The sequence below is a fragment of the Dendropsophus ebraccatus genome, chromosome 14, assembly GCF_027789765.1.
Source record: "Dendropsophus ebraccatus isolate aDenEbr1 chromosome 14, aDenEbr1.pat, whole genome shotgun sequence".
Taxonomy (NCBI): Eukaryota; Metazoa; Chordata; class Amphibia; order Anura; family Hylidae; genus Dendropsophus; species Dendropsophus ebraccatus.
In genome coordinates, this window is record NC_091467.1 from 31,491,152 (window position 1) to 31,509,997 (window position 18,846).

An 18,846-nucleotide genomic window follows, 5' to 3' on the forward strand; every position below is an offset into this window, starting at 1 on the left:
TTATGAAAAACACAAAAACTGCACATGTAATTCCAGCCTCATCTACTGCAAAATCTATTTTTCTTTTTGGCTAAACCATATCATTGTGCTGGGATTTTGTGGTAGGTGCTGTAAAAGAGAGACATGACTGGTACATCCTAATATACTCTGGGGAAGACAGGGTCCCAGTTTTTAACACCCTACCCAAAGGTAAAGTTGTGTTACCCTACCCAAAGAACACTTACATTTATTACAGCATCTGCTTATTCCTATTCTACAGGCCGATTATCGTTCGCATAATCGTTAACGATTAACGATCTCAAACGACTGCTATTGCGAAAGACCTGAAAACGTTCACTCATTTCCACGGAACGATAATCGTTACTTATGGCCCTATTCCACGGAACGATTATCGTTCGTTTTCGGACGATATCGACCGCTACGGACGATAATCGTTCCGTGGAATAGAGTGCAACGATCAGCCGACATCGTTCATGTCGGCTGATCGTTGCAGTCGCTTGTTTTTCAACATGTTGAAAAACAAGCGACTGATATAGCAGCGATCTGCTGCCGTCGCTCCGTTGAATAGGAGCATCGGCAGCAGATGCTGCTATATCCTATGGGCTGCCCGGACTATCTAGCGATCCCCCGGGCAGCCCCCCCGCAGCTCCCCGCCGCCCCCTCCCGCACTCACCCGCTCGCTGCAGCCGCGTTGAATAGCGGCGAACGAGGAGCAAACGAGCGCTGACAGCGCTCGTTTGCTCCTCCAACGACCCGTGGAATACGGGCTTTATGATCGTAATTGCGATCGTTTTTCTTCGCTATTTATTCGCTGATGCGTTCGTATCTATTGCGAACGACCAAACGATATCTTATTCAATGCGAACGATTTGCGAACGATAAAAATAGGTCCAGGTCTTATAAAGCGATCAACGATTTCTCGTTCGGTCGTTAATCGTTAACTGCATTTTAACCGAACGATTATCGTTTAGATTCGAACGATTTAACGATAATCTGAACGATAATCGTCCGGTGGAATAGGGCCCTAAGGCAAAAAGAAAGATGTGTTCCTGGCACACCAACCTTGTTCGCTGCCATGAGTGACATACGGGCAGTACATGGGGGGAATCTAAATAAATGTAAATGATCTGGATTCACAGCGCTCGCCTCCTAATGACTGCTGTGCATATTAATGTGAGCAGTGAGGGAACATGGGAAAACCTGTTCTGCTCAGCATCAGGTGGAGATCCCAGCAGTCCTGAGCGTACCGAGCATAGCTCCCGACTGTTGGGATACATTACTGGATAATGAAATCCATTCATGAGCTCCACTCTGGGTGCTGCCAGCTTCCCCTCCTCCATTCTGCGTGACAGCGTCCAGCAGAATTAATCCTTGCAGTAGTTAAATCTGTACCAGTGTTATATAACACAGAAGAGGGCAGGAGATGACTGGACACAGTGCAGTCTAAAAGGTCAACTACAAGTGTTTGTCGTACAGGGAGGGAGAGAGACATGGAGGCAGCATAGTGGAGATGGGGAGGGTCACCCACAGAAGCCTGACGACTAGCGGCAATAAAAAAAACAACAAATATGCTGTCATATCCCTCTATACTACTATAGGCACCTTTATGTTTTTTTACATATATGTAAAATCACATTATATATGTTTAATCACATTATCGTCACAGATTCCCTTTTTAATTGAGCCATAACCAATATAATGGAATCCCAATGTATCCTTACACATCACAATAACTTCTAAGAGGGCCTGTGATATTTCCATTGAAATTTCAGTATTGCATTAAATCTTCTAATATGCTGCGAATGCAACGCAAAAGTGTGCTATTAGTGTACACTGACATTTTGTTCTGAAAACATTAAAGGGGTGTTTCAAAGAAAAGAGCATCTGATGTCAGAAAGAAATAAAGATTTGCAAATTACTTAAAAAACAGGAAGTGTTGTATTTTTTTCAGTCTGACAGAGTGCTCTCTGCTGCCACCTCTTTCAGTGACAGGAACTGTTACTGCTCTAGACATTTCCTGTCAAGGACAGAGGTGGCAGCAGAGAGCATTAGGCCAGGCTGGAAAGAAAACACCACTTCCTGCAGGACATGCAGCAGCTGATAAGTACTGAAAGACTTGATATTTTTAAATAAAAGTAATTTGCAAATCTGTATAACTTTCTGACACCAAATGATTTAAAAGAGAATTTTGTTTCTCCGTAGTACCCCCCTTAACCTGCTTGTCTGCATCACAATCTGCATTGGTTCACCCCTTGTCTGCAGATCTGCATCACAATCTGCATTGGTTCACCCCTTGTCTGCAGATCTGCATCACAATCTGCATTGGTTCACCCCTTGTCTGCAGATCTGCACCACAATCTGCATGGTTCACCCCTTGTCTGCAGATCTGCACCACAATCTGCATGGTTCACCCCTTGTCTGCAGATCTGCATCACAATCTGCATGTTTCACCCCTTGTCTGCAGATCTGCATCACAATCTGCATTGGTTCACCCCTTTTCTGCAGATCTGCATCACAATCTGCATGGTTCACCCCTTGTCTGCAGATCTGCATCACAATCTGCATGGTTCACCCCTTGTCTGCAGATCTGCATCACAATCTGCATTGGTTCACCCCTTTTCTGCAGATCTGTATCACAATCTGCATGGTCCACCCCTTGTCTGCAGATCTGCATCACAATCTGCATGGTTCACCCCTTGTCTGCAGATCTGCACCACAATATGCATTGGTTCACCCCTTTTCTGCAGATCTGCATCACAATCTGCATGCTTCACCCCTTGTCTGCAGATCTGCATCACAATCTGCATGCTTCACCCCTTGTCTGCAGATCTGCATCACAATATGCATTGGTTCACCCCTTGTCTGCAGATCTGCATCACAATCTGCATTGGTTCACCCCTTTTCTGCAGATCTGCATCACAATCTGCATGGTCCACCCCTTGTCTGCAGATCTACACCACAATCTGCATTGGTTCATCCCTTGTCTGCAGATCTGCACCACAATCTGCATGGTTCAGTGTGGATTTGCTGCAGCAGAATGATTTATGCAATGTTCAGCCATACCTTCTGATATTCTTGCAGTCAAATACACTGAAACTCCAAAAGAAAAGATTTGTGGCAGACATCCAGGGCTGAGGTGTCATTCAGATAGGCTAATCCTCAGCATTTCTGACCAAATAAGAGACATGTCACCTATTTCCGCTACAGTTTTTTCACAGTGTCGGCAAAAAGCAGTCATGGAAATTTTGTGAACAGAGATGCAATAGCGACATTCACATGCCCAGAATCCTGTTGGATTTCTTGCAGATTTCATTATAGAATATAAATAAAAAGATTTGTCCAGATGAAAAAACAGCATGAAGAACATTGGCTTCGTTCACTTACACTCACCGGCCACTTTATTTGGTACACCTGTCCAACTGCACGTTACCACTTAATTTCTAATCAGCCAATCACATGGCGGCAACTCAGTGCATTTAGGCATGTAGACATGGTCAAGACAATCTCCTGCAGTTCAAACCGAGCATCAGTATGGGGAAGAAAGGTGATTTGAGTGCCTTTGACCGTGGCATGGTTGTTGGTGCCAGAAGGGCTGGTCTGAGTATTTCAGAAACTGCTGATCTACTGGGATTTTCACGCACAACCATCTCTAGGGTTTACAGAGAATGGTCCGAAAAAGAAAAAACATCCAGTGAGCTGCAGTTCTGTGGGCGGAAATGCCTTGTTAATGCCAGAGGTCAGAGGAGAATGGGCAGACTGGTTCGAGCTGATAGAAAGGCAACAGTGACTCAAATAGCCAACCGTTACAACCAAGGTAGGCAGAAGAGCATCTCTGAACGCACAGTACGTCGAACTTTGAGGCAGATGGGCTACAGCAGCAGAAGACCACACCGGGTGCTACTCCTTTCAGCTAAGAACAGGAAACTGAGGCTACAATTTGCACAAGCTCATCGAAATTGGACAGTAGAAGATTGGAAAAACGTTGCCTGGTCTGATGAGTCTCGATTTCTGCTGCGACATTCGGATGGTAGGGTCAGAATTTGGCGTCAATAACATGAAAGCATGGATCCATCCTGCCTTGTATCAACGGTTCAGGCTGGTGGTGGTGGTGTCATGGTGTGGGGAATATTTTCTTGGCACTCTTTGGGCCCCTTGGTACCAATTGAGCATCGTTGCAACGCCACAGCCTACCTGAGTATTGTTGCTGACCATGTCCATCCCTTTATGACCACAATGTACCCAACATCTGATGGCTACTTTCAGCAGGATAATGCGCCATGTCATAAAGCTAGAATCATCTCAGACTGGTTTCTTGAACATGACAATGAGTTCACTGTACTCAAATGGCCTCCACAGTCACCAGATCTCAATCCAATAGAGCATCTTTGGGATGTGGTGGAACGGGAGATTCGCATCATGGATGTGCAGCCGACAAATCTGCGGCAACTGTGTGATGCCATCATGTCAATATGGACCAAAATCTCTGAGGAATGCTTCCAGCACCTTGTTGTATCTATGCCACGAAGAATTGAGGCAGTTCTGAAGGCAAAAGGGGATCCAACCCGTTACTAGCATGGTGTACCTAATAAAGTGGCCGGTGAGTGTACATTGGAGCCCCATTGCAAATGACATCATATTTGATGGGAAGAATAATTCATCATGTATTAGTAATTGTGCCATGAAAACCCTGGTCACCACAATGGACCAACAAAACACAGCAATCACTAAGCTCAAGGAGACCAGCGAAAAAATTGCAATGATGTACTCAATCAAGAGTCTCCAGCGATGCCCCCAAAATTTAAATATGCAAAAAAGGAGTCCGTGGACCCTCGGTTGCGAGTCTCAAAACACGAGAAAAGCCAGATATCCCTAGCCTGGTGCCACAGGGTGCCCCCAGATGGGGAGAGCACCACACCACCCTGATAGATAGCCCCTTAAGTCCCACTCGGTTGCGAGTATTGGAACAAAAATAGGCAAACAACAGGATGGCCTCATTTGTATCAAAATCTAACTTAAGATGTGAGTATTGTGACATGACAAGGCCTTGCCAAGGTAGGCATCCATCCACAGACAGCTGTTTCGGGGCATTTGCCCCTCATCAGTGTGGAGCAGGATTCTGGCTAGTTGGGGCAATGACAAATCAACCAACAAAACACAGCAATCACTGAGCTCAAGGAGACCAGCTCAATGGAACCTGATGAAACCTAAGTTTGTTTGGTCTCACTATCGATTTTGGTGTCTGTTGTGTGAAAGAACTCCGCAGCACAATGTGTGAATTAGGCCTTGTTCATATTTGTTGGGACTATTTTGATGGTCCATACATATGTAAATATAGGACGATTTCTCCAATAATAATAGTACCCTCCCCTAGCAGATCTGTGAAGTTATGGTGCCAGAATCATGACTTGTTGCATCAGTCCCCTATATCTACCCTGTGCCATTTACAATACTGGTTTCTTCCTATGGGGCCCTCTATGGTATGTGAACCCTTTTAGAACTAGTAAGGAATTTCCATTGCATTGTACAGCGTATGATAGTTTTTAGTGAATTTCAGTATACCTTACTACCCTAGTTCACCAGTGTAATATCCTTGTTCTGGTATTGTAGAGAGATGGCATTTTTGCTCTCTTGCCAGCCTCGGATCTGAAGTGCTCATGGCATTTATTAATAGGCAGCACCAGCCAGTTGGCATCAGCTCCTAAGATTGATCAACTTTCCGACTGCTGTGAAGCTACAACTCCCAGCAAGTCCGCACCAGCCACAGGTTTATGGTCTTATCTGTTCTTCTTCAGTGAGTGCCAGAATGAATAAGGGAATACTCTGATTATTCTAAGGTCCTCCGTACAGGGTGAGAGGCAGACACCACCTCCTGTCGCTGCGAGAAGGAAAATCCACAGACATCTCTCACTACTGCGTGTGTCACGTTTAATTCCCGTCTGTCTCCATGCTAGCATGTTATTGTAATCGTTATGAACATGGAATTATCCAGTGACTATAACATAACAGATGTCACTGAAACAGCAACCATGACACGCGATGCAAGACTGCCGGGCACGGCTCTGCGCGACAATTCACTGGCTAAGTGACTGACTTCAGAAGTGCTCAGAGATAACGCAAAAGTCACCGATAATCCCTGCGTCTGCCTATATCCTATTTAGTAACTACACAGATAGCGGCGATGACATGCTGTCAGCAAAGACTGCTAAAGCTGCAGGATGTGTTAAGTAGGTATAGTATCGGTAAAGATGTTGTCTTAAAGGGGTTGTTCGCCCCAAATTTTTTTTTCTTTTAAATCAACTTGTGCCAAAAAGTGCCCGGAATTTGTAATTTACTTGTACTAAAAAATCTCAAGCCTTCCCATACTTATCAGCTGTGGTATGTTCTGCAGGAAGTGGTGTATTATTTTCAGTCTGACACAGTGCTTCCTGCTGCCACCTCTGTCAATGTCAGGAACTGTCCAGAGCTGGAGAGGTTTTCTATGGGGATTTCTATGGGGATCTAATACTCTAGATAGTTCCTGACATGGACATAGGTGGCAGCAGAGAGCACTGTGTCAGACTGGAAAGAATAAACCACTTACTGCAGGACAAACAGCAGCTGATAAGTACTGGAATACTGGAGAATTTTAATAGAAGTAAATTACAAATCTCTGGCACCAGTTGTTTGGAAAGAATTTTTATTTGGGTGATCTACCCCTTTAAGATGACAATTCCTATCCATAAGGGTATAATATAGGGGTCTTCTGGCTTTGTGGACCCCTTACAAGAATGGAGAGCACCTGCTATACATCTGAATAGCCACTGTGTAATACTATGTGTATGGCTGGCTGTGGCTTCTTCAAGGCAAGATCAGCTTTTTGCAATACCCTGACTACCCAGCCAGATTCCACTAAAATGAAAGCTGGAATCTGATTGGTTGCTAGGGTGACTGCTTTACTCCTTTTATTGTATCAGTCGTCATGTGGACATGCCTCTTTTTTCCGCCCCCCCCCCCCCCCCCAAAAAAAAAATAAAAAAAATAGTTGAAAAAACACCACAAAAAGCATGTGGAAAGTATAATTGTTACCTTCTAAAACTGTCAGTAAACAGGATATGGCAATGGCAATATGCAATGGCCGACCAGCTTACACCTACACTGGCCTTCACGAGAGCAAATAGATCTAGGGTAGTCACCCAATGACTGAAGCACCTGTTGCTAGGCAACAGCCCAACTCTATAACAGTAATCTGTGGCTGAATCCAAAGGCTGTCAGGGCTTGTTGGGATTTTAGTGCAGCTTGAGAACCAAGAGATTCTTCCTGCCATTTTGTAAAACTGTAGGTGACGGCAGCAGCACAGTGATTGCCATGTGGTGACGTGCGTATACATAGCGCCGGGCTTTGTGTTGCTCCTGCTGAGTTGTGTGAAGGAAATACGAGATGAAAGTTCTAGTAAAAGTTGTGAAGGGAAAACAAGGCCGTATTGTGTAGAAATGTATAATGTATTGTGAGGCATTGCCTGTGTGGATTTATCCTCTGGGGAGTTCTGTGAGGTAAAGAGTGTGGCTCTTTGTGTAAAATATAACATGTATGTACTTACATGTCTGTCTGTCTCTCCTGTATATAATGAAGACTCAGTGACTGGCAGAACAGGTTGTTATCTTCTATGGGCAACCCCCCCCCCCCTCCATGTCTGTGCTATTGGGCCGTGTAATACGACAAGGTGGGGAGGAGACATGGCCTCTTCATGCACTTAATTTATCAAGGTTTCCATTAGGAAACAGGCGTATACCAGGCAAAAATGTACACCTGCTCCAGAGCGGGTATAGATTCTTGCTCAATGCCTGTGCCTGGCTGTTCTAAAAGGCATGCGTAAATCCATCCGGGAAAGGCAGCGGGGCTTTATTTAAGAGTGGCGTACGAGTACCCTAAGGCCTTCTTCATATTCTTTATGTGCCTTTTTTTTTCTTTGTGTTTCATGCATTTCCTTTTTTTGTAGCGCCACTGACTTGACTTCACCCTGTCTATAGTTCCATGGCTTTGGAGGTGCCTGACTAAGCCACTTGATTAACAATGGGATTTGGTGGTAGCTCAGTCAGATTGCATAGCAGAAATAGCAGCTTTCACCGGCTCCTGCAAACACAACATACAGTACCTCTTGACCACACTGTAGAGGCAATTTATTAGGGCATGTTCAGGACATGTCAACACCTCCATCGAATGTGTGCCAACTAGGAGCAGCCATCCTGTCCGCAAGGGCCAATATTCCTTCAGGACAATTTTATCACCTAATGGAAACTATGCTGCAACAAACTGTTGTAGTTCTAAAAGCCAAAGGAGGTCCAATGTGCAACTATAGGGGGGTCTCTAATACAGTGGACATTTATTGACGTTTGAAATATAGTCCATAGTCATAGTCCAGAATTTTCCAATAATAATAAATGAAGTTGAAGTAAAGGAATAATTACTAGGCAGCAGAACAGGAAGGGGATGCAGACAGTAACAGAAAAGCAAGACAGATATGTGCCTGGATTTAGATGACCAGATGGATGATACTCCAATGATGTACAACATGAGAGGCCTGGTTCCAGTTCATTCTCACATCTGCTGCCTAAAAATGGATAGCACCTGAATTTTTGAAGTCCTCCTTCACAGATGATGCCTTAGTTTCTTATGTGACCTGCATTTCTGACATTGTGTCCAGTATTCCTCTTTCAGTGATAAATAACTGTCTGCTCGACTTATTCTCTCCACATCCTCTGCCTATTCTTTCAGTGCACCCCCCCCCCCCCACCTCCATTCTGGTCACATATCCCTCGCACATGACGGTACAGCTTCTGACTGCTGCATCTGCAGTTTCTTCTTCTGTAATTAACTATCTGTCAGAATACCTTCCTGTCAGAGCCTAGCTGCCAGATTAAACCCACCGACATCCATTTAAATTACAATAAGAAAGTTTATATAGATACTGATGCCAGGAACAAGGTATTTCCCGGCAGCTGTAATGGAGAAATGTGAACATCCACCTGCTACATATATTACATTGTTCAGATTTATGTGTCTAATTTCTGTCATAGACCTCTCCGATATGTAAGGAAGGATCAGGGCACCCTCTATATTGATGCCATTAGGGCTTATAAAAGCAGTCAGGTTATATGGGCACTTTATCCACTTGGCTAATGCAGTGACACGCACATTATTATTGCATAAGCTGACCTGACATTCATAAAATACAATGTAAGGAAAAATGTGCAAATAATGTATTCCCTAACCAGCATAGCATATAGCTACACACTGTCCTACTTCCCAGTTATTGGCCATTAATATATATGGTGTTTATTTGCTGTTGCTTATTATTTGCAGCAGAGATTATCACTATTCATGTAAGGCCCTATCCATACTTATACTTTCCCTATGTCCGAAACTTCCTAGATAAAGCTTCATTGTAATCTTATTGGTATGATTTTGGAATGTGGAAGGATACCAGTGTACTCAGCAGGGACCCAGCCTAAACATGACAGGGACATACAAACTCCAATCTCCAAACAATGCCGGGATATAGTAATATGTGTTTTACTGAATATTTATTACTGCTGTTGACTGTTACTGGCCTAGCTGGCTCTCTCTGCTAGTTCTTTCCATTAATAAGTCAATGTCAGTCAAAGGGCTGCATGAACAATCCAGCAATCATTCGTGTGGTCCTGGCCACACAATTGAGCCATGTAAAAAGGCTCGTCAGGCTAGAATAGTGGTGCTATTGGGCAAGGCTGTGCCCATCTAAAAGGATTCTTGCTAGTGTTGAGCAAACACTAAAATGCTTGTTACTTGAGTAATGAACACCATTAAAGTCAATGGGAGACTTGAGCATTTACCCAGGTGGCCCCTGGTCAGCACCTGAAAATCTCAGAAAGTGATGGAAACACCACAAAAATAATAAGGAAACAGCAGAACAATCATTCGGGACACTGTCCTTCCCCTCTGCTCCCCATAGACAACACAGGTACGCTCGCTTGTAATGAACGTTCTTGTGTGAGGGGTGGGCAGGTAGCAGGCCAAACAATCCATCAGTTATTGAAGGTGGTGCAGTGGTATTTTGGCACTGGTATAGCATATGCCTGTGGTACCTTTATGGTGTGTTCACACCTACAGGATCTGCAGCTGATTTTCTGCAGCAGATTTCATTTAAATAACTGAACACAGCATCAAATCTGCTGCAGATCTGCTGCAGATCCTGTAGGTGTGAACGCACCCTTATAGTGTATGTCTGTGGTACCTTTATAGTGTATGTCTGTGGTACTGGTATAGTGTATGTTAGATGGCTGTTTTTTTAGTGTCACACAGGAAGATTACTAGTCCTGAAAATGACTTTCTGTGTACCTACTTACACTATTCCCTACACTAACGCATCCCCTCCTCCAGCATCTCTCCCGTCTGCTAAGTGACAGTGTCTGAGCCGTGCACCAGGTGACCCGGGCCCATCACCTAATGCAGCTAGCCAATCACTGCCATGCCAGTAGCCAACATGGGTGCAGCATAACAGGATGTGCCAGGTCTTCCCTGCATGTTTATTGGCTAATTAAAGCTGCCAAACACTTGGTGGTGGTGGTGGTGGTGGTGTAGACTTGTTCGATTGAGTTTTGCTGAGCACTTAATACTACATCAAGCCCTATGCACGATAGAGCATGGTCACTTGACTCTAATCCTTACCCTATGGTTTCCAGCCTTGGTTTTTGTTGTTGGCATGGAAAGGTGTTTGGATGCAGCCTCAGTTATGCCACCATCTGAAAGACTCTCCTTGCAATATTTAAAGCATGCAAGGACTTGTCATTAAAATGACAAAGAGATTAAAGGTGCTGAGTAAATGTGCTCCACCGTCATTGTCGCTAAGCCGTATTGTCCTCTAAGAAGCCCTTAAGTGGTAGCTTTTCTGAAGAATGTCAAAGAGGTTTCTTTTTTCTACATGGATATGCTTTTGACAATGGTGCAGCGAGCAAGTGAGCTGTTCAGGTCCCTAGGCACCAAACGTTGCCAAGGATATATGAAGAGTTAACATCAAATTTTCCGAGCCCCATATAAGATAACTGACTATACATATGCTGACTGGGATTATAGTCTATTATCCCCATTTCCCTATGAATTCTTATTCATGAAGATTCCCCCTTCTACACACATTCCTGTTCCCGCAGATCAGCGGCCTCATTAGACGTAGAGAACAAAGCACATCCTGCTGTTTTCTTCTGTTAAATCAATTAAAGGCAAGTTCAGGCTGAAATAATATTAAATATAATGAGGCTTTGAATTTATAATCTCACTAGAGGGAGAAGGGAAGATTTTTTTTTTGCCAGGTGTTCACCTTTTTAGTGTTAAGTTGCCTTATCACACTGTAATAGATGGCAATGATTACAATGAGGCTAGTGAGAATTAACAGGCGTGCATTTATACTTCCAGTCCTATCATTAAATTACATAATGAAGCCAGTTCAAATGTCAGTCTCAGTTCTTTACCATTTAGACCTGGTTCCTAGTTACAAACATGGATATTAGTAGTGTGAATTAAAATTTCACTAAATTCAGACAAAAACATAAACTTTTAGATTTTATTGTACTGTTAAAAAATATAGGGACAATACAAAAAAATGTTCATAAAGAACTAAAGTCTAACATGTGCTCCACTTTAACTATGTTAAACATATAGATTTATGTATTCAGATAGATATGAAAAGGGACATCCCGTGAAAGTCAGCCCCGGCAGTGTAATGCATAGATGCATCATGTCTGCAAGAGCATTAGCCATTCTGATATAATGACTCTCTGTTCTTACTTACAGAAGGGGATACTGGAAAGAGAACCCCTCTAGGCCCAGTAGGGCAAATTGACATCTCTGTGAGACAATCCATTTAAAACATACCTGTTGCAAGATTTTTTTTAAAGAAATCAACAGGGCTGCCGGGTGCACGTAGTTTTGCAATGTACTTGCTTTATTTATCTATTTATTTTTAGGTTTCTATTTTTAAAGCGAATGTACCGTCAGGTACATTACTTTAAAGTGTCACTGTCATTAAAATTGCAGAAATCAATAGTCCAGGCGATTTTAAGAAACTTTGTAATTGCGTTTATTAGCCGAAAAATTTATATTTATATTTAAAGCAGTTTGAAGCTCTCCCCCCTGTCTTCATTGTTCTCCTATGAAGAAAGGGAAATGAGACACCAAAACAGGACAAATAGTTAATTTACAAAAACATGACCCAGCTATCTCCTCTGCAGTCAGCACTGACCTTTCTGACCTCTAAATTTAGCTGTCACCCAGCTCTGTGCCTCTAATCCTTTGTTCTCTGCTGCCGACTCATGTCCCTTCTCCCCCCTCCCCTCTCTATAGAACAGACAGGGTTGTGTTTGATGCAACAAGTTCTAATTTCCTGATATTTAGCAGTGAATGGAAAAGAGAAGGGAGGGGGGGACCTGGGAAAAGGCGTTTTAAATGCAGATAATGGCATATTTGGCTAATAAACCCAATTACAAAGTTTCTTAAAATCGCCTGGACTATTGATTTCTGAAAAAAAAAAAAAAAACACAGTAACTCTTTAAGTTACTTATATGAATGGATTGGCGCCGGTGTGGGGATGTTGGTGCCGCTGTCTTTTTTTTTAACTGTTCCTGCACAGTGCTGGTCTATTCCCGAGCACCAACCCGGCATGAAGCACTGGCCCTCAGTGTGACGATTTCTCCTCTGTGACACGGCTCCATTAGAATCAATGGCGCCACATCCCAGAGGGGAGTTTTTTTTTCACACATGGGTTTGGTGGGCCTGCCCCCAGTGCTTCATGCCGGGCTAGTGCTTGGGAATAGACAAGCGACGTGCTTGGGAAACAGACCATGGTGCGCAAAAAGGACAGCAGCACCAGCATCTCAGCATTAGTGCCGATCCATTTATGAAAAAGAACTTAAAATGATGTACCTGATGGTACATTTGCTTTAAGTCGACTGTGATCCATCCATGCTCCCTCTGTACTAATATTTGGTCTTTTCTCCATTCAAAAAAGAGACTAAACACAGGAAGTGCCGATCCTTTGTGTGTTCATCATGCATGGTGTATATCAACTAGGGCAATTAACTTAACAAATGCTCTTTGTTATGCACCAGTTTAGTCAATATAATGTGGTTACCGAGGTTTTGGTGCTTTGTCACAGGAGAGCTGACCATATAATGCGAGCACCCCGAGGAGTCTCTGCTACTGAATGTGGATGTGCAGTAGCTGTACACATACGCAGACACCAAGTTGCCATATGTATATAACATTGATTTAAACATAGAAAACAAAACAAGAAAAAGAGTATATTGCAAAACTTCTTGAGATCACCATTAGAAAAGAGCGAAGCAGTTGAAAATATGTTCCGTGAGGTTCGTGAATTTTGGGTCAGATTCATACTATTCGCAAATCACATGCAAATGATTCTCATTAAAACAGCCAAACTATAATAGCTACAATGAGTGGGATTATTACAGAGTAAAAATTTTTGCAACAGATGTGTCAAGGATGTGAACATTGGATGTTCGGCCACCATGTTTAGCGAATGTGGTTCACAACGCTGTAAATTTGCTTTGCAAATTAAGTTATGGCATATCAATAGAATATACCAATGAAAATGTCAAAGGCTCCATGACAATTTAGTGTGCAATAATGCATAGACAGAGGATCTTCTTCCTGCTGATCTACGTTAGTTATACAGTAAATATGGGCTTATTAAAGCGTCAATTTCTCTTTAATTAGTTTACCAAATGATGTATCATTATAACATATGCTATTGCTCCCACTGCATGATTTTCTTCTGTTAAATCAGATCATTTTTATTGTAGCTTATTTTTTTTGTACAGCAAAGGAAAATTTATCATGCCATGAGGGTTAGTGGTACATGAGAATTTACAGCGTTCTGAGCAGGAAAGTCGACAAAACATAAGGTGGGCAGCAAAAAGCACAGACACTTTAGGCAGCAGTCATGGGAGTCATATATAGGCTAATCCCAATTACTCAAGGAACTGATTCTCTATGAATCTTGGATTTTCTACAAGCTTCCCCTAGGACCCTAGTCGGAAGGCCTGAAGTATCTATCCATTTACCCCATATACACTCAAATTTCTATACACCCCCTCTAGTCTAATGACGTTATTCATTTTAGACAAACTTTTAGGCGGCATTCAAACGTTCTGTGAAATTGTTCTGTGATCGTGGATCCGTGACCACGGACAATTGTAGGGGCCATTAAATCCTATGAGTCTATTCAGACAATCCGCCTATGGTATTTTTCACGGACGTCACAGGTGTCACATCTGTGACTTCTGTGAAAAACATGGATTATATCAAAGCAAACTAGTCAATGTTAGGATATATGGGACCAGTAAGACAAAGGACAGGTGCAGCCCTAACACTTGCACCCGCCCCGCTCTCCCTGCCTACTTGCAGCAACAGTCCTAAATGACTGTGGACAACTGGTCAACGGTCCCTATTCTATATAGTGTGAACACAGAAAAACAGATAAACACAACAGAATATAGCAAGGTCAGAGGTTCAAGTCAACAACAGGAGGGCAGCGCAGTACAAAACGTAGTCCAGGAGAATAGCCAAAGTCCAGAAGTCATAAAACCAAATACACAAATGCAGGGAAGAAAGCTAGGTCAAGATACACTAGTAAACTAGGCTCTATTGTAGGCAAGGAGGGAGGGGAATAGACAGGCTTATATGGGAGGTGAAGTCCCAGCCCCAGAACTGATTGGGGCCTACGACTTCAGCCTCCAAAACAAGCTGGCTGGCAGCTGCACCTGCCAGTCAGCATTACTGAAGGCAGAGACAGCTGAGCGCCCGGCCAGGAAGCAGCACAGCCCCGGTGTGGTGCTAAGGAAGCCGCCGACGCGCCCCTAGCAACAAGCCAGGCTGGTTACCAGGGACGCCGTCAGACCTTTTACGGAATGGGAAAAAGGCCTTAAACCTTCGTAAGATTAGGTTGAATCTATTTAGCTGTAATATCTTTTTTATATAGTCTCTTAAAGTCAACTTATCCTAACTGGCTTATATGGAATATAAGCCATATATAGAATATGGCTATATTATTATATAGAATGCCCAGCAGCCATGATTTTGAATTAAGTGGTATGGTTATTGTGTAGGCCCAAGATATCATCTGTAATACTCCTTCTCAGTAGTCTCCTAGTTCTCCACATTCCCACATCAAATGTCATGCATGAGTAGCCTCGTTTGCATGACATCTTGGGCAATTTGATATAGGACGTAAGCCAATAGAGTTTTATAGAGTCTTATACACTCACATAGGGACACCCCAGGGGTCATGGAGAGAACGTATCGCTATTTATCATCAGAAAGACAGCCAAGATCCCTCTCCCATCTAGTGAGTACAGTAAGGGGAAAGCGGGACAGGTGCTCATGGAGAAGGTATATATATAGAGAGAGGAAATCCACCCCTTCACAGGATCCACTGTATGTTTGCCAGTTGTCTATCTAGCTGTCTGTTCTTTGTTGCAAGCTGCTGTGTCTGCTTTGCAAGAAAGTCTTTACGTACATATCCACATATCCATGCCAGTGGCCAACTCTAAAAGAGGTTAAAAGTTATTATTTGAGTCTTTTAATACTTTCTCTAACTTTGCTTCATCTAATAATCAAGGAAAAAAGAAGAAGTTTACAAGAATATCCATACTCTAGGCTCAACCTTTACAATGATGCCAATGTATCCTGGTAAATAGTGATATTCACTATATAGAAAACACTAGGATTGCATCAGCTTGTGGCTGTATACCCCTGACTTCTTCAGCTCATATACAGTATAAGGCCAAATCCAAAACTACAGTGGTACTACCTTCCTTCACTGGTTGATGTATAAAGTGTACTTAGTCACATATAATAAGCTTAGCTGAAGTATTTAGGCCAGTGACTGACATGGATGTCAAATGTTTCCCTGGCATTTGATCTTTTCAGATGAGTTTCTGGGCAGGTAAGAATTCAGGAGACTATTTATGTCTCATAGTTCCCTGTACTACAAGCAATGATCATATGCTAATGTCGTGAACAATAAATGTATACATGGCTGCTTGCATAAAAATGACACTTTCTATATAGCCTTGTACAGGAATTCATGATTTTCTTATTTTGAGTTTGCATTTTACCACTTGAAAGTTTTAGGGTTTTAAATCAGAGACCAAACCGCACAGGTGCCATTCATGTCTTGATGATTGCTTTGTCGGAAGATTTGTTCTGTATAAATCTTTTATATGCGTACTACTGCCTTACTTGGAGAGCCATTATTCTCAGTTATTGCAATGCTACTAAAGCTATCCACATTCTATCTGACATAGAACGTGAATAACTTTAGAACAGTTGTGAGTTTAGCATATAAAGAAGGTTTGTGTGTCCCAGTACAGGTATTTCACTAAGTCCCTTTTCCACCTGTCAAAAGGTAACCCTGTCAGGTGTCACACTGTGGGATGATGAGAGCCTTTCTGCACTGTCACCACTTGGTGTCTCACTCTCCCCTATCCTAACTGAACAGCTGAAGGTTAAAGGGTTAACTTGGTGTTTCACTGTGTTTTGTTGTTGCTCAATCACTAGTTTAGGTGCCTCACACTCTCTCACCACTCCATGACAATGCTCACACCACTTTTTCCTAGCACTTTCCCCACCAATAGGAGGTTATTCCCGGTCACCCCTATATAAGTTACTTAGTTCATGGTGGTAGGGTCTTTTCTAGTTGTTGTTGAGAAGGAGAACAAGACAGTGAGAGTGTTCCTGCTTCCAGTTACAGCCGGGCCTGGCCAAGACCAGGACAAAAAACCTAAAGTGCCTACAAGAAGGTAATCTGGATGGTCAATATCTGTAACAAACTAACAAGGGCCAAAAGCCCAAATCTCATCCAGTAGTACCTTCCACTAAAGTAAAACGTAGCTTTTATTGGCTCTCTTATTAAAATGTAAACAAAGTAGTTGTTGTGACACTTAAAAACCCACTGCTACTAGTAGTCATCAAAGTATTCACTTCATAATACACATAGTGTTTGTAGCTGCAGACTACTCACTATCTCAAAGTTATAACTGTCTAACTGAACTAATAGTGCAGTGAAAATAAATTACAGCCGCAAGCCCCTCAACTAGTTTCACCCATACATGGGCTTCATCAGGAGGAGGGCTTATAAGGAGGCGGCGCCCATCTAGGGTCTTATTTATAGTACTCCCCATTAGCATGATCTCTGGGCGACCTTTTTCATCCAATAGGATAACATTTACTACCAAGGACCAATCACATGTCGCCACATCAGACGCCACATTGGCGCCAAAATAGTGCGGTCCAACCCCTCTGGCGCTCAGTTATATTGTAATACACCTAGGACCAATCCATTCAGCCCCTCTGAACTTACCCCATCCAGACTAGAGATCACTTCCGGGTACGTCATCCGACGACGCCACGTTTCCCCGTCACATGTCCTCAGACGGCCGGTCACATGATCATTTGTCACATGACCGAGTCACATGCTCGCTAGTCCTCACACAAAATGTCACATGATCGCTGTTTGTAAACAGTATTGTAAATGGATGCATATATCACCCAATCCCTTTGCGGTCACATGATTCTTTCCTACGTAAACAACAGTTATCTGACAATCAATCAGCTACACTACAATTAGCTATTATATAATCGCCGTTATGAATAATAATCCAATAGCATCCTCTATCATTATCAACTGATCCTCCACCAGCATCTCATATACTGTAGCCTAGTAAACACTCATGTGTGTGATAACAGATATATTATAATGTAAGGTAAATATAGTCATCGGATGGAAATAATCAATCTAATTGTCAGTTAGTAAGTGTAATCATCGGATGGCATAGATGGTAATTATTAATACACTTATCAGATAGTAGGTATAATCATCGGATTGTCTAGATAGTAATTATCAGAACACTGTCAGGTGTCACACTGTGGGATGATGAGGGCCTTTCTGCACTGTCACCACTTGGTGTCTCACTCTCCCCTATCCTAACTGAACAGCTGAAGGTTAAAGGGTTAACTTGGTGTTTCACTGTGTTTTGTTGTTGCTCAATCACTAGTTTAGGTGCCTCACACTCTCTCACAACTCCATGACAATGCTCACACCACTTTTTCCTAGCACTTTCCCCACCAATAGGAGGTTATTCCCGGTCACCCCTATATAAGTTACTTAGTTCATGGTGGTAGGGTCTTTTCTAGTTGTTGTTGAGAAGGAGAACAAGACAGTGAGAGTGTTCCTGCTTCCAGTTACAGCCGGGCCTGGCCAAGGCCAGGGCCCTGTGTCTTTCGGTCCTTCTCCGTTAGTTGGAGTTTGAAAAGAGAGGATAGTTTGTGAGAGTCTGTGAGATAAAAGCCATGCAGTTCTAAACCCAGAGGTGGGGTGACTGTCATCTGGGTAAACCCTGCCTACACCTGGGATAGTCTATATTGTTAGGACAATCCATTTGTCTAGAATTGATCCACAATGGGGCAAAGAGCATAAGCTGAAGTACTCCATTGCAACCTGCTCAACCTATTTGGCAAACCTTGAGGGGTTAGCTAAACCCAGTTGTTCAAACCTGGGACTCATACTACCAGACCTAACACTCTGTGGGCTCTTCTGGCAAAAGGCAGTCTAAACCGTGAGTACAATCTTCTTCTTCACAAGTCACACTACAAGTTATCCTGGCACAGTTCTGCACTTATTAGGCGAGGCCCCAAGGCAGCCTCTAAACCTTTCCAGTCTCAAGTAACACCTACTTCCTATCTACCATTTTCTGTTTACTACCTCCCTACAAGGGGCACCTAAACCTAAACCTTCTGTGTTGTCCATCAGGAGAAAGG

General features: G+C 43.0%; 1 protein-coding gene across 5 annotated transcripts in view; it reads right to left on the reverse strand.

Moving 5' to 3' along the window:
- KCNH6 (potassium voltage-gated channel subfamily H member 6) overlaps positions 1-18,846 on the reverse strand; it is a 191,026-nt gene that overhangs the window by 84,475 nt on the left and 87,705 nt on the right. Inside the window, exon 1 of one of the 5 annotated variants that reach the window (XM_069952460.1) lies at positions 7,066-7,135. The exons of the other annotated variants lie outside the window; for them this stretch is intronic. The gene's annotated coding sequence lies outside the window, so the exon portion shown is untranslated. Of the gene's footprint in view, positions 1-7,065; positions 7,136-18,846 lie in introns of those variants that run through there. 5 annotated transcript variants of the gene reach the window in all.